This window comes from Anolis sagrei, chromosome 4 (assembly GCF_037176765.1).
Source record: "Anolis sagrei isolate rAnoSag1 chromosome 4, rAnoSag1.mat, whole genome shotgun sequence".
In the NCBI taxonomy this organism is placed as follows: Eukaryota; Metazoa; Chordata; class Lepidosauria; order Squamata; family Dactyloidae; genus Anolis; species Anolis sagrei.
Genome location: NC_090024.1, coordinates 116,349,554 through 116,362,057, shown reverse-complemented (window position 1 = coordinate 116,362,057; position 12,504 = coordinate 116,349,554).

Genomic DNA, 12,504 nt, shown 5'->3' with positions numbered 1-12,504 from the left:
ATATTGTTTGGGAAATGTGTTCGGAGGGCATTTATCTTTGCTTTCCTCTGAGACTGAGACTAGATCATCCAGTGGGTTTCCATGGCTGAGTAGCCATCCCTTGTTTGGGTATCAGCCAGCACGTCAACGACTTAAATCAAGAAATAGTTTTCTAAGATCTACAGAGACACTCGCTGGAACACCTTGGCAAGCGAGAGTCCAAAAGTGGCAGGCTCAAACCCAGAACCTCAACCAATGGCTGATACCAAATGAGAGACTCCCCCCTAAGCACACGGAAGACTGGGCAACTTGGAAGGCGCTGAACAGACTGTGCTCTGGCACCACGAGATGCAGAGCCAATCTTAAGAAATGGGGCTACAAAGTGGAGCCCACAACATGCAAGTATGGAGAAGAGCAAACCACTGACCACCTGCTGCAATGCAACCTGAGCCCTGCTACATGCACAATGGAGGACCTCCTTGAGGCAACACCAGAGGCATTCCAAGTGGCCAGCTACTGGTCAAAGGACATTTAATCAACTACCAAGTTTGCAAACTTTGTGTTTTTTTTTTAATCTGTTTGTTTGTTTTGTTCTGTTAGAAATGTAATACAATGGTCTGGTTGCCCCTGACACGATAAATAAGTAATTCGAATCCTAGTCGTCAGAATCAGTCCAATGCTGAAACCACTACACCACACACACACACTTTCCCTCTCCCTCCCTCCTTGCCTTCCCTACTCCATTAAAGTCTGGACTAAAACCCAAAGTGGATTGATCTATTAACATGGAAGTCTCAGGCCACCACTGCCCACCCAAGGAAAACTTGTTCCATCAAGGTGTGTGTCTTTGTTGTGATGGTCCTTGTTGTGTTGAGAGGTTTTAAAGATAAAAGTTTTCCCTGACATTAAGTCCAGTTGTGTCTGATTCTGGGGGTTGGCTGAAGAACCGGTGTTGTCCATAGACACTCCAACGTCATGTTTTAATTGTTTGAAATAATCAATATGTAGTGCTAGTTTCCATAGTCTGAAGGGAAACTGTGAGGGAGCACATTTTGGACCTTGGAAGTGGACCTTCAGATAACTCCCAGAATTCCCTATCCATGAGCAAGATGTCAGGATCACCTACTTACAGGTTCTTGTCTCATTCACCTATTTATTTTTTTTTGAAAAAACATCTGCAGATATGTGGTCAAAGAGTAGGCTTTCTAGTGGAGAAAAGCTATGCATGGGGAGCTTGCGTTACACAGCAGGTTCTGCACTTAACCCCCCACCCCCACTGCAACCGAACTGCTCCTGTAGTTTTGGACTACAGTTCCTATCAACCCCACCAGCATACTAAATGATTGCATATTAGAGACATTATAAACTCAAACATCTGATGGAGATCCAGGTTGGAGAAGGTTGGCATAGTGGATCATGAAAGTAGATGAATAACGGAAGATGAATCATTGATTGAAGCAACATATGCCCTTTTAAGGCATTCATCTGAATGTCTGGAGATCTAAATGAGAAGAGATGGTGTGGGCACACATTTAAACCCCATTCCTATAGCATCAGAGTTTTTTCATGTGTCACCATATGCTTGGTTGACCACTGCTTATGACCACAGTCATAAGCTTTCACAATTAAATATGAACAAATGGAACAAATCTTCTGTAGAACTTCATGCTCAAGACACAGAGGTTTCTTTCACTTCGAGTGCAGGGAAATGTGTGAAGGTGGGACATACATGTCCATGTCCCCACCACACATTTAGTTCTCCCTGTGTTTCATTGAATGCCCAAACAGGACTATACTGTGTGCCGTCGTGCTTGGGGGCTATTATTCTTAATGAAGGAGGGATGGGCGTGGCATCTTTCCCCCAAGGAATTGCTTCTTGACCTCCTATAGCAGTGTTTCTCAACCTGGGGGTCGGGACCCCTGAGGGGGTCATGAGAAGGTGTCAAAGGTGTCGCTAAAGACCACCAGAAAACATAGTATTTTCTGTTGGTCATTGGGATTCTGTGTGGGAAGTTTGACCCAATTCTATTGTTGGTCGAGTACAGAATGCTCTTTGATTGTAGGTGAACTGTAAATCCCAACAACTACAACTCCCAAATGTCAAGGTCTATTTTCCCCACACTCCACCGGTGTTCATATTTGGGCATATTGAATATTCGTGCCAAGTTTGGTCCAGATCCATCATTGCATGAATCCACAGCACTCCTCTGGATATAGGTGAACTACAACTCCCAAACTCAAGGTCGATGCCCACGAAACCCTTCCAGAGTTGTCTGTTGGTCATGGGAGTTCTGGGTGCCAAGTTCGGTTTAAATCCATCGCTGGTGGAGTTCAGAATGCTCTTTGATTATAGGTGAACTATAAATCCCAGCAACTACAACTCCCAAATTACAAAATCAATCCTCCCCCCAACCCCACTAGCATTCACATTTGGGCATATTGGGTATCTGTGCTCAATTTAGTCCAGTGAAGGAAAATCCATCTTGCATATTGGATATTTACATTATGATTTATGACAGTAGTAAAATGACAAGTATCAAGTACCAATGAAAACAATATTATGGTTGGGGGTCACCACAACATAGGGAACTGCATTAAGGGGTCACGGCATTAGCAAGGTTGAGAACCACTGTCCTATAGGAAACTGGAACTCTCAAAAACCCAAAACGCTGTAAATAACTCAAAATAAGTTTTATCGATCACAAAGAGTTATTTCTTAAAGCAATGAGCTGGAAACTTCAGAGGGGTGAATGAAAATATACATTACAGTCTCAATTAGTCCTGGGTCCAAGGTGTTTGAAGCTGAGAAGCCTTTCCAAGTTTCTTCTTTCCTCAATGGCTGTGGATGCCAGAGCAAACCACAACCCCAGTTCAGATGGCCTATGTTTTGAAGACTCAGGATCTTCCTTTGGTGCCAAAAGAACCAGTTTGAAGGTGCTTGAGGCTTCCAACGTCGTTCAGGTTGGTCTGAACATGAAGCACGAGTCTCAAGGGTAAAAAATCTCAGAACTGGTGCTAAGAGGTATTTTAAATCAAGGTCTTTTAGAGTCAAGTCTCTTACGTCCATATGGTAGGAACTCTGATGGCAGAATGAAAAGAAAGGAAGCTCTCCCCTCCTGCAGGAAGAGGTGGAGCCAAACAGTTCTGATTGACAGCTATAAGTAACCAATCCATACAACTATACATAAGCAGGGTAAAAGGGGCAGGAGAGGAGATTCCATCTGCACATGAGGAAGAACTTCCTGACTGTGAGAGCCGTTCAGCAGTGGAACTCTCTGCCCCGGAGTGTGGTGGAGGCTCCTTCTTTGGAAGCTTTTAAGCAGAGGCTGGATGGCCATCTGTCAGGGGTGATTTGAATGCAATATTCCTGCTTCTTGGCAGGGGGTTGGACTGGATGGCCCATGAGGTCTCTTACAACTCTTTGATTCTATGATTCTATGATTCTATGATTAAACATGATACAACAGTTTAAATCTTGCAACTAACAGTTCTACACATAGGTGGCGCCACTTGCGCCGTCACATACTGGTTGGGGAGAAAATGGTCCCATTATGGCAGGAGGCTAACGTGTGACCTAGCACTTAGACAAGTTACTTTTATGAACCACGGTTCCCTGAATCTGCCCAGCCAGCATGACTGGTAACAGCTGATTTTTCGAGTCATGAAAGGGCAGCACATTGTTAATTCCTTACTTTGTTGTTATTGTATTCTTGCTCAGCAGGATGTGAGGAAATGCTTATGGGATTTTCTACCTGTTGTGCCAAAATGATTTGTCTGGCTTTGATTAATTGGGGTGGCTTTGGGTGCTATTTATTTAGGCAGCAAGATGGATGGGTGTTGGTTGGCTCTCATTTCCTACTGTACTCAAACAGTCTTAAGTAAATTCTGAGCAGGTTCCTTGAGCATTGATTGCTCTGGGTCTATGACTGTACAAGGCTGCATTGTGTGAAAAAGATGGAAATAGGAAAGGTCCTCTAGAGGCAAGGAAAAGAAAATGATAACTAATCGTGAAGACTTCAGCAACACATTCCTTGCATGTAGGAGTGTTTCAGTTTCTGAGATTAAATTCTTTTCATTAATATTTTATCTTGAGTCTCCTTGCATAGTTACTTTTATGTTCTTTGAATCCAAGATCCACCTTGGGTCCCACACTGTGAGAAAGGCGGGGAAATCATAAATTCGTTAACTAACCAGAGTTAGAAAACTCCCCCATGGATGAAAATGACATCAATAAAAAGCCATGCCAGCTTCCACATTTAGTCCCAGTAACCAATCCTCTGCCCCAGTTCCTAAGATTATCTCAAACAGGCTTCAATGATATGAAGAATCAAGAAGGGGAAAAAAGAAACAGCTATCTTTAAAGTTCTGGTATAAGATCATTGTGGTCATTCTGAGGGCTTATCTCATTGAGGAAAGAATTTTCTAATCTCCACCCTGGATCTCAACTAATCTGTCCATTGGTGATACAGGCTATTCTTGACGTCAATCACACTTCTGCTGGTGGAAAAAGTGAGAAGTCTTTAAGAAAAATACACAGCAGACTAGAATGTTAATACCCAGTTTCCGAAAAAATGGCTTAATAAAGGCCTTGTCTTATTCGTCCAGAAATCACTGGATGTGCTGGAGCCAGAGGAAACATTTCATGAATCTTAGCTCAAGATGTCTCCCCATTGTCCATTGTTGGAACTGAAGAGGGATTAGGGGTAGACTAGGGATTGTTCCTACCATTCACCAGTGTGAATTTCTCATCTCAGGTGGCACACGATGGGTGGAAAACAACTCCATGACTATCTCTTTTAACTGGAGACCAGAACTGTGCATTATTTCCCTATCTTGCTAAGATATTCAATAGCTCCCAGATAAAATGGAGGACTTTTGAAACACCCAAACATGGTGGTTCTGTGCAGGTAAGCTGTACCAGAAGCTCCAATTTTGTTTGCTTTGCATTGAATGTTTGTTGTAGTCCTAAGTTTCAGGGACTCTGCAGATAGGTGGCTTCTTTTGGTTGCAATCATAGGGCAAGCCACCTGTCAATTATCGTTAGGTTCCCTGGTCCCATCCCCTTTTTGGGTTTTGGAGGGAATAGGAGCTAGTTTGGGTTCAGTCCACACAGAGAAGCCTTTCATGCAGGACATAATACCAAGAGCTCCTGTAGAAAGCTTCGTCTTCTACAGTTTGGCCGGGGTTATGCAGCCCACAGCTTGGCCGAGGATACAGCCTTATAGCTCTTTTGCTGAGGGACTTCAGCAGCTAGCAAAATTTGCCAATTGCAGCCAAGTCAGGATAGTCAGAGGCTGTGAGATGAGCTGTCACAGTCTTGCACTGATTTTGTCCTTCGGGGAGGTCTTCAAGTCAGGCTTGCAGAACTCGCAGTCCAGGGGCCATTCTCTGTACATCCCCCAATGTTTCCTCTCCACAGTGAAAAATGATGTTCCTTAACATTTGAGGTGAGTTTTTTTTTACCGCTAGCAGTTGTATTGTGAATTCTGTGGGCTCATGATTCACAACAGACGGATTTGTCCAAAGCACACTTGATTCCAGGTGAGAGGAAAACAGTAGCTGGTATCCGACTGCCATTGTCTAGACAGGGCACAAGCAAGGAGGAGGTTATCACGGTTTTGTGCACATTTTTCCTTCTTATTCTCCCTTTCTGCCTGCATGTATAGAAAATAATATTCTGCTAGCAACTGGCTACAAAAGATCTTTGGTGAATGGATGAAAACAACTTTAGTAACATCATCTGAATACTCCTTGAATACAAACTTAAAAGAAAAAGTGACATACTATACCACGGCTCACCAAATTAAGCACACGGGCGAATGCAGCCCTCCAAGGTCATTTACCCAGGCCAAACTTTAGACTTAGTATTGCCTCCACTTAGCCAGAAAAAACGAAATGCAAAGATACAGAATGGGGGACGATGCCTGGCTCAAGAGCAGTACGTGTGAAAAAGATCTTGGAGTCCTTGTGGACAATAAGTTAAACATGAGCCAACAATGTGATGTGGCGGATAGACAGATAGACACGTTTTCACAAAATCAGAAATACATTTGCCTATTCCCATAGCTATATTGAGACAACTAAGTCTCTCATCTGCTTCTATTGCAGTCCCAATTACACCTTCATTCAAGTCTTTATTAATGACTTAGATGAAGGCTAGAAGGCATGATCATCAAGTTTGCAGACGACACCAAATTGGGAGGGAGAGCCAATACTCCAGGAGCAGAATTCAAAACTATCTTGACAGATTAGAGAGATGGGCCAAAACTAACAAAATGAAGTTCAACAGTGACAAATGCAAGATACTCCACTTTGGCAGGAGAAACAAAATGCAAAGATACAGAATGGGGGACAATGCCTGGCTCGGGAGCAGTACGTGTGAAAAAGATCTTGGAGTCCTCGTGGGCAACAAGTTAAACATGAGCCAACAATGTGATGTGGCGGCAAAAAAGCCAATGGGATTTTGGCTGGCATCAATAGGAGCATCATGTCTAGATCTAGGGAAGTCATGCTACCCCTCTATTCTGCTTTGGTTAGACCACATCTGGAATATTGAGTCCAATTCTGGGCACCACAATTCAAGAGAGAGATTGACAAGCTGGAATGTGTCCAGAGGAGGGCGACTAAAATGATCAAAGCTCTGGAGAACAAGCCCTATGAGGAGCAGCTTAAGGAGCTGGGCATGTTTAGCCTGAAGAAGAGAAGGCTGAGAGGAGATATGATAGCCATGTATAAATATGTGAGAGGAAGCCACAGGGAGGAGGAAGCAAGCTTGTTTTCTGCTTCCTTGCAGACTAGGACACGAAACAATGGCTTCAAACTACAAGAGAGGAGATTCCATCTGAACACGAGGAAGAACTTCCTGACTGTGAGAGCCGTTCAGCAGTGGAACTCTCTGCCCCGGAATGTGGTGGAGGCTCCTTCTTTGGAAGCTTTTAAACAGAGGCTGGATGGCCATCTGTCAGGGGTGATTTGAATGCAATATTCCTGCTTCTTGGCAGGGGGTTGGACTGGATGGCCCATGAGGTCTCTTCCAACTCTTTGATTCTATGATTCTATGAAATGTACTGGAATTTGCACAATTTACATTATTGTCTAGTGTTTTTTTTTAACAAGGAAAGAGGTAAAACTATAGATTGATGTATTCAATAAAGGAAGCAACAGCCCTGTGTGTCAGATATAAGCAGGACAGGAGATTATCAGGGGCCCTGGAGGTCTCTATTTTGGAAGGGTTGTCACAAGTCCAAGGTCACTTAATGTGAAGTAAAAATAACATTGTATACTCTCTGGCCATTTACAGCATCTCTCAAAAGTAAGGTGCTAAAACCACACCTTGCAAGGATTACTGTTCCCAAGTTGTCTATAAAGAGAGCATGACTGTTGGGATCAGTAACACATAAAAGGCTAAACCAGTAGAGGGGGTTGTTGAGTAAGACTAGAATTACACTTTCAAGGTTGCTTCAAAAACAAAATTCTGCAGACTTCTAGCTGTGTGATGTCTTTTCTGTGGAGGGACACCACCTAAACAGGATCTGAAGAAGAGGAAGATTCTGAAGTGCAGGAAAAAAGGAATTTATTCAGCCCAACGTATTTCAATTAAGACATTTGTCAAGTATAGAATCATAGAATCATAGAATCAAAGAGTTGGAAGAGACCTCATGGGCCATCCAATCCAACCCCCTGCCAAGAAGCAGGAATATTGCATTCAAATCACCCCTGACAGATGGCCATCCAGCCTCTGTTTAAAAGCTTCCAAAGAAGAAGCCTCCACCACACTCCGGGGCAGAGAGTTCCACTGCTGAACGGCTCTCACAGTCAGGAAGTTCTTCCTCATGTTCAGATGGAATCTCCTCTCTTGTAGTTTGAAGCCATTGTTCTGCGTCCTAGTCTCCAGGGAAGCAGAAAACAAGCTTGCTCCCTTCTCCCTGTGGCTTCCTCTCACATATTTATACATGGCTATCATATCCCCTCTCAGCCTTCTCTTCTTCAGGCTAAACATGCCCAGCTCCTTAAGCCGCTCCTCATAGGGCTTGTTCTCCAGACCCTTGATCATTTTAGTCGCTCTCCTCTGGACACATTCCAGCTTGTCAATATCTCTCTTGAATTGTGGTGCCCAGAACTGGACACAATATTCCAGATGTGGTCTAACCAAAACAGAATAGAAGGGTAGCATGACTTCCCTAGATCTAGACACTATGCTCCTATTGATGCAGGCCAAAATCCCATTGGCTTTTTTTGCTGCCACATCACATTGTTGGCTCATGTTTAACTTGTTGTCCACGAGGACTCCAAGATCTTTTTCACACGTACTGCTCTCGAGCCAGGCATTGTCCCCCATTCTGTATCTTTGCATTTCGTTTTTCCTGCCAAAGTGGAGTATCTTGCATTTGTCACTGTTGAACTTCATTTTGTTAGTTTTGGCCCCTCTCTCTAATCTGTCAAGATCGTTTTGATCTTGTATAGTGCAAAACACTTTATAAGGAAGTGTATTGCGAGAACGCAGCTCCATGCTCTCTTGCACAAGAATCATACGGAAAATTTTAACTGAATAGATAATCATGTATTGCTTATCAGTATGTTTTCTTCCTTTATTTCCTATGAGCTATCTCAGAATGCCTAATGTCATTCATATGCACATATATTTCAGCACGAAAATGGCTCCCACAGTTAACATAAAATATTTTTTATCAGGAATGGTAAATCAGGACAGAGCTGCTTTGGGTCTCCTTTGTGGAGAGAAAAATAGGATATAAATCAACCTAATAATAAACATAATCATAGAATCATAGAATCAAAGAGTTGGAAGAGACCTCATAGGCCATCCAGTCCAACCCCCTGCCAAGAAGCAGGAATATTGCATTCAAATCACCCCTGACAGATGGCCATCCAGCCTCTCTTTAAAAGCTTCCAAAGAAGGAGCCTCCACCACACTCCGGGGCAGAGAGTTCCACTGCTGAACGGCTCTCACAGTCAGGAAGTTCTTCCTCATGTTCAGATGGAATCTCCTCTCTTGTAGTTTGAAGCCATTGTTCCGCGTCCTAGTCTCCAGGGAAGCAAAAAACAAGCTTGCTCCCTCCTCCCTGTGGCTTCCTCTCACATATTTATACATGGCTATCATATCCCCTCTCAGCCTTCTCTTCTTCAGGCTAAACATGCCCAGCTCCTTAAGCCGCTCCTCATAGGGCTTGTTCTCCAGACCTTTTAAGAAAATGGCTCCCACAGTTAACATAAAATATTTTTTATCAGGAATGGTAAATCAGGACAGAGCTGCTTTGGGTCTCCTTTGTGGAGAGAAAAAATAGGATATAAAACAACCTAATAATAAACATAATGATGATGATGATGTTCAGCTTGTTCATCACTTCAATCCTGTAGCGCATTTTTAAAATGTATCTACTATAGCAGTATTTAGATGTAAGCCACCCTGAGAATTAGACCTCTTTAATGCCATGTCTCATACTTATGAGTCTTGTAATTTATGCACAGCCTTGTAATTTATTTAATTAATTGTAATTTATGGTAATTTATGGTAATTTATGTACAGTCTTGTAATTTATTTAATTAATTGTAATTTATGGTAATTTATGGTTTCTTTTGCCAATCTATGTAAATAAAAATGTAATGTCCATTTGTGATACCATCAGAACTCAAAAACCACTGGGGAAATTGACACCAAATTTGGACACAAGACACCTAACAACCCAATGTATGTCCTCCACTAAAAAAAAAATGATTTTGTCATTTGGGAATTGTCGTTGCTGGGATTTATAGTTCACCTACAATCAAAGAGCACTCTGAACTCCACCAATGATGGGATTAAACCAAACGTGGCGCACAGGTCTCCCATGACCAAAGAAAAAACTGGAAGGGCTTGGTGGACATTGACCTTGAGTCTGGGAATTGTAGTTCACCCACATCCAGAGAGCACTGTGGACTCAAACAATGATGGATCTGGACCAAACTTGGCGCAAATATTCCATATGCCCAAATATGAACACAGATGGAGTTTAAGGGAAATAGACCTTGACATTTGGGAGTTGTAGTTGCTGGGATTTATAGTTCACCTACAATCAAAGAGCATTCTGAACTCCACCAATGATGGAATTGAACCAAACATGGCATACAGGACTTCCATGACCAACAGAACACACTGGAAAGGTTTGGTGGGCATTGAGCTTGAGTTTGGGAGTTGTAGTTCACCTACATCCAGAGAGCACTGTGGACTCAAGCAATGATGGATCTGGACCAAACTTGACACAAAAATTCCATGTGCCCAAATATGAACACAGATGGAGTTTGAGGGAAATAGACCTTGACATTTGGGAGTTGTAGTTACTAGGATTTATAATTCACCTACAATCAAAGCACATTCTGAACCCCACAAATGAGAGAATTGGGGCAAACTTCCACACAGAACTCCCATGACCAACAGAAAATACTTAAGGCCATCCAGTCCAACTCCCTTCGCCAGGGCAAGAAAATGTAATCAAAACCCTCCTGACAAAGAGCCATCCAGCCATAAATAAATAAATAAATAAATATTGTCGAAGGCTTTCATGGCTGGAATCACTAGGTTCTTGTGGGGTTTTTTTTCGGGCTATGGAGCCATGTTCTAGAGGCATTTCTCCTGACGTTTCGCCTGCATCTATGGCAAGCATCCTCAGAGGTAGTGAGGTTTGTTGGAATTAGGACAATAAATAAATAAATGATTCACACACAGAGAGATATAGTATCATTGAAAGGGACCCAGAAAGAAGGACAATGATATGTTCCATGTTCCAGAGTAGGCAAACCAATCTCCACATCAACACTGACAAAGAAACAGCAAGAAATACTGTTGACCCACAAGCACAAAAAAAATACATATATTAGAAACCAACACTTTCTCATTACTTTAATTTCCAGATCAACAGACTGGGCCATAGCAACGCATGGCAGGGGACAGCTAGTAATCAATAAAAGGCTTCCATCTCACACCCCACAAAACAGAGAATTTAAAGCAAATCAATAAATGTTGAAATTCCAACAAGCAAGGCCAATGGGAGTATATGTAGATTGCCAAAGTCCAAACTAAAATTATGATAATCTATTTATAACAAGCAATGTTATTGCCATATCATTTTAATTTAAAAGCGCTCACCGAGGGGAGTAGCAGCCATATAATTCTATTTTAATCAACACAGCCAGCAATATCCTTGCAGACTTATACAAAAACACAATTATAATTCTATGTTCAGTGGACGTCACTCTCGGGCATGTGTTTGGTTTTTCCTCTGTTCTGAGCTTGTAAAAAAGGTGAGAATCTTCCTTCACAGGCACTTCCAATTTTACAGTTAATTGAAAGAAAGCAATAAAAGGCTTGCAATAAAAAGACAAGACAAATACAGCATGAGAGTTTCCATTCGTCAAAAGATGCATAGGAATATTTTGGTTTTTCATACAGTGATCAGACAGGCATTCTCGTAAGGAAGGTGCACTCCCAGGAAGTTCATGATGTCCGAATGTATCTCTCTCTGAAGTCTTTAGGTGACAATGCTCCAGCATCATAATTCAGCAAACGGAAAACGTCACTGTGTTTTTTACTGTTATCAGTCATTTTTTAAATGTGTCATGTTTGTTTAATTTACCCTGAACGGTGTTTCGTATCATGCTCCACGGCAACCAAGGTGACACATTGTGACCTCTCAACAACCCTATGAGTAAGTTAGAGGCAGAACATGAAAAGTTGCATTCAAGGAGAGTGAGCATGATGACACATTTTCCAGCCCCCCTTGTGAAATCACTACCTATTTACTTTCAAGAGAAAATAAATGAAACTGCATTAGACACATTGAAGTCACCCATAACGGATTTGATGGAAGAACACTGTTCCAATAGTGTTCTTTAAAAATAAATTGGGCCAAACAAGTAGAGTATAACATAGCCACATTTCCTCATGAGAAAGTTGAGAAAGTTTAGACAACTCTGTGTGTGTATAATATATATAATCACTAGGCCTGGGTAACAACGGAAAAATTTGTTTCTAAAATCGATTCGTTTTTTGGGGTTTTTTGCGTTTCGATATTTAAAAGAATTCCGTTTTTTTTTTAAAAAAGTTCGATATTTACGAAATTTCGTAAATGGTAAAAAAATTACAAAACAATAACGAAACAAATACGAAACAATAACGAATCGATTCGTTAATGGTGGACGCGACCGCGCAATACGCTAAAAAACCTCCAAATGGGACAGGGGGAACTTCTGAAGCTTCCCTCTACCTCTGTTGTTGACTGTTGGTATGATATTATAATTTTTTTCACTAATTAAACAAAAAACAACTATAAAACTTGCCCCAGGCATGCGGAAATAATAACGAAACGACCTCAAACCAATAACGAAACGAATACATAACGAAATACGAAGCATTTACGAAACGAATTGAAAAATTCGTTTCATTTTTAATTTGCTCCAGAATGGTTCGCTATCGCTTCGTTAAAAAAAACGAATTTTTAACGAATTACGAATTAACAAAACGAAACCGCCCAG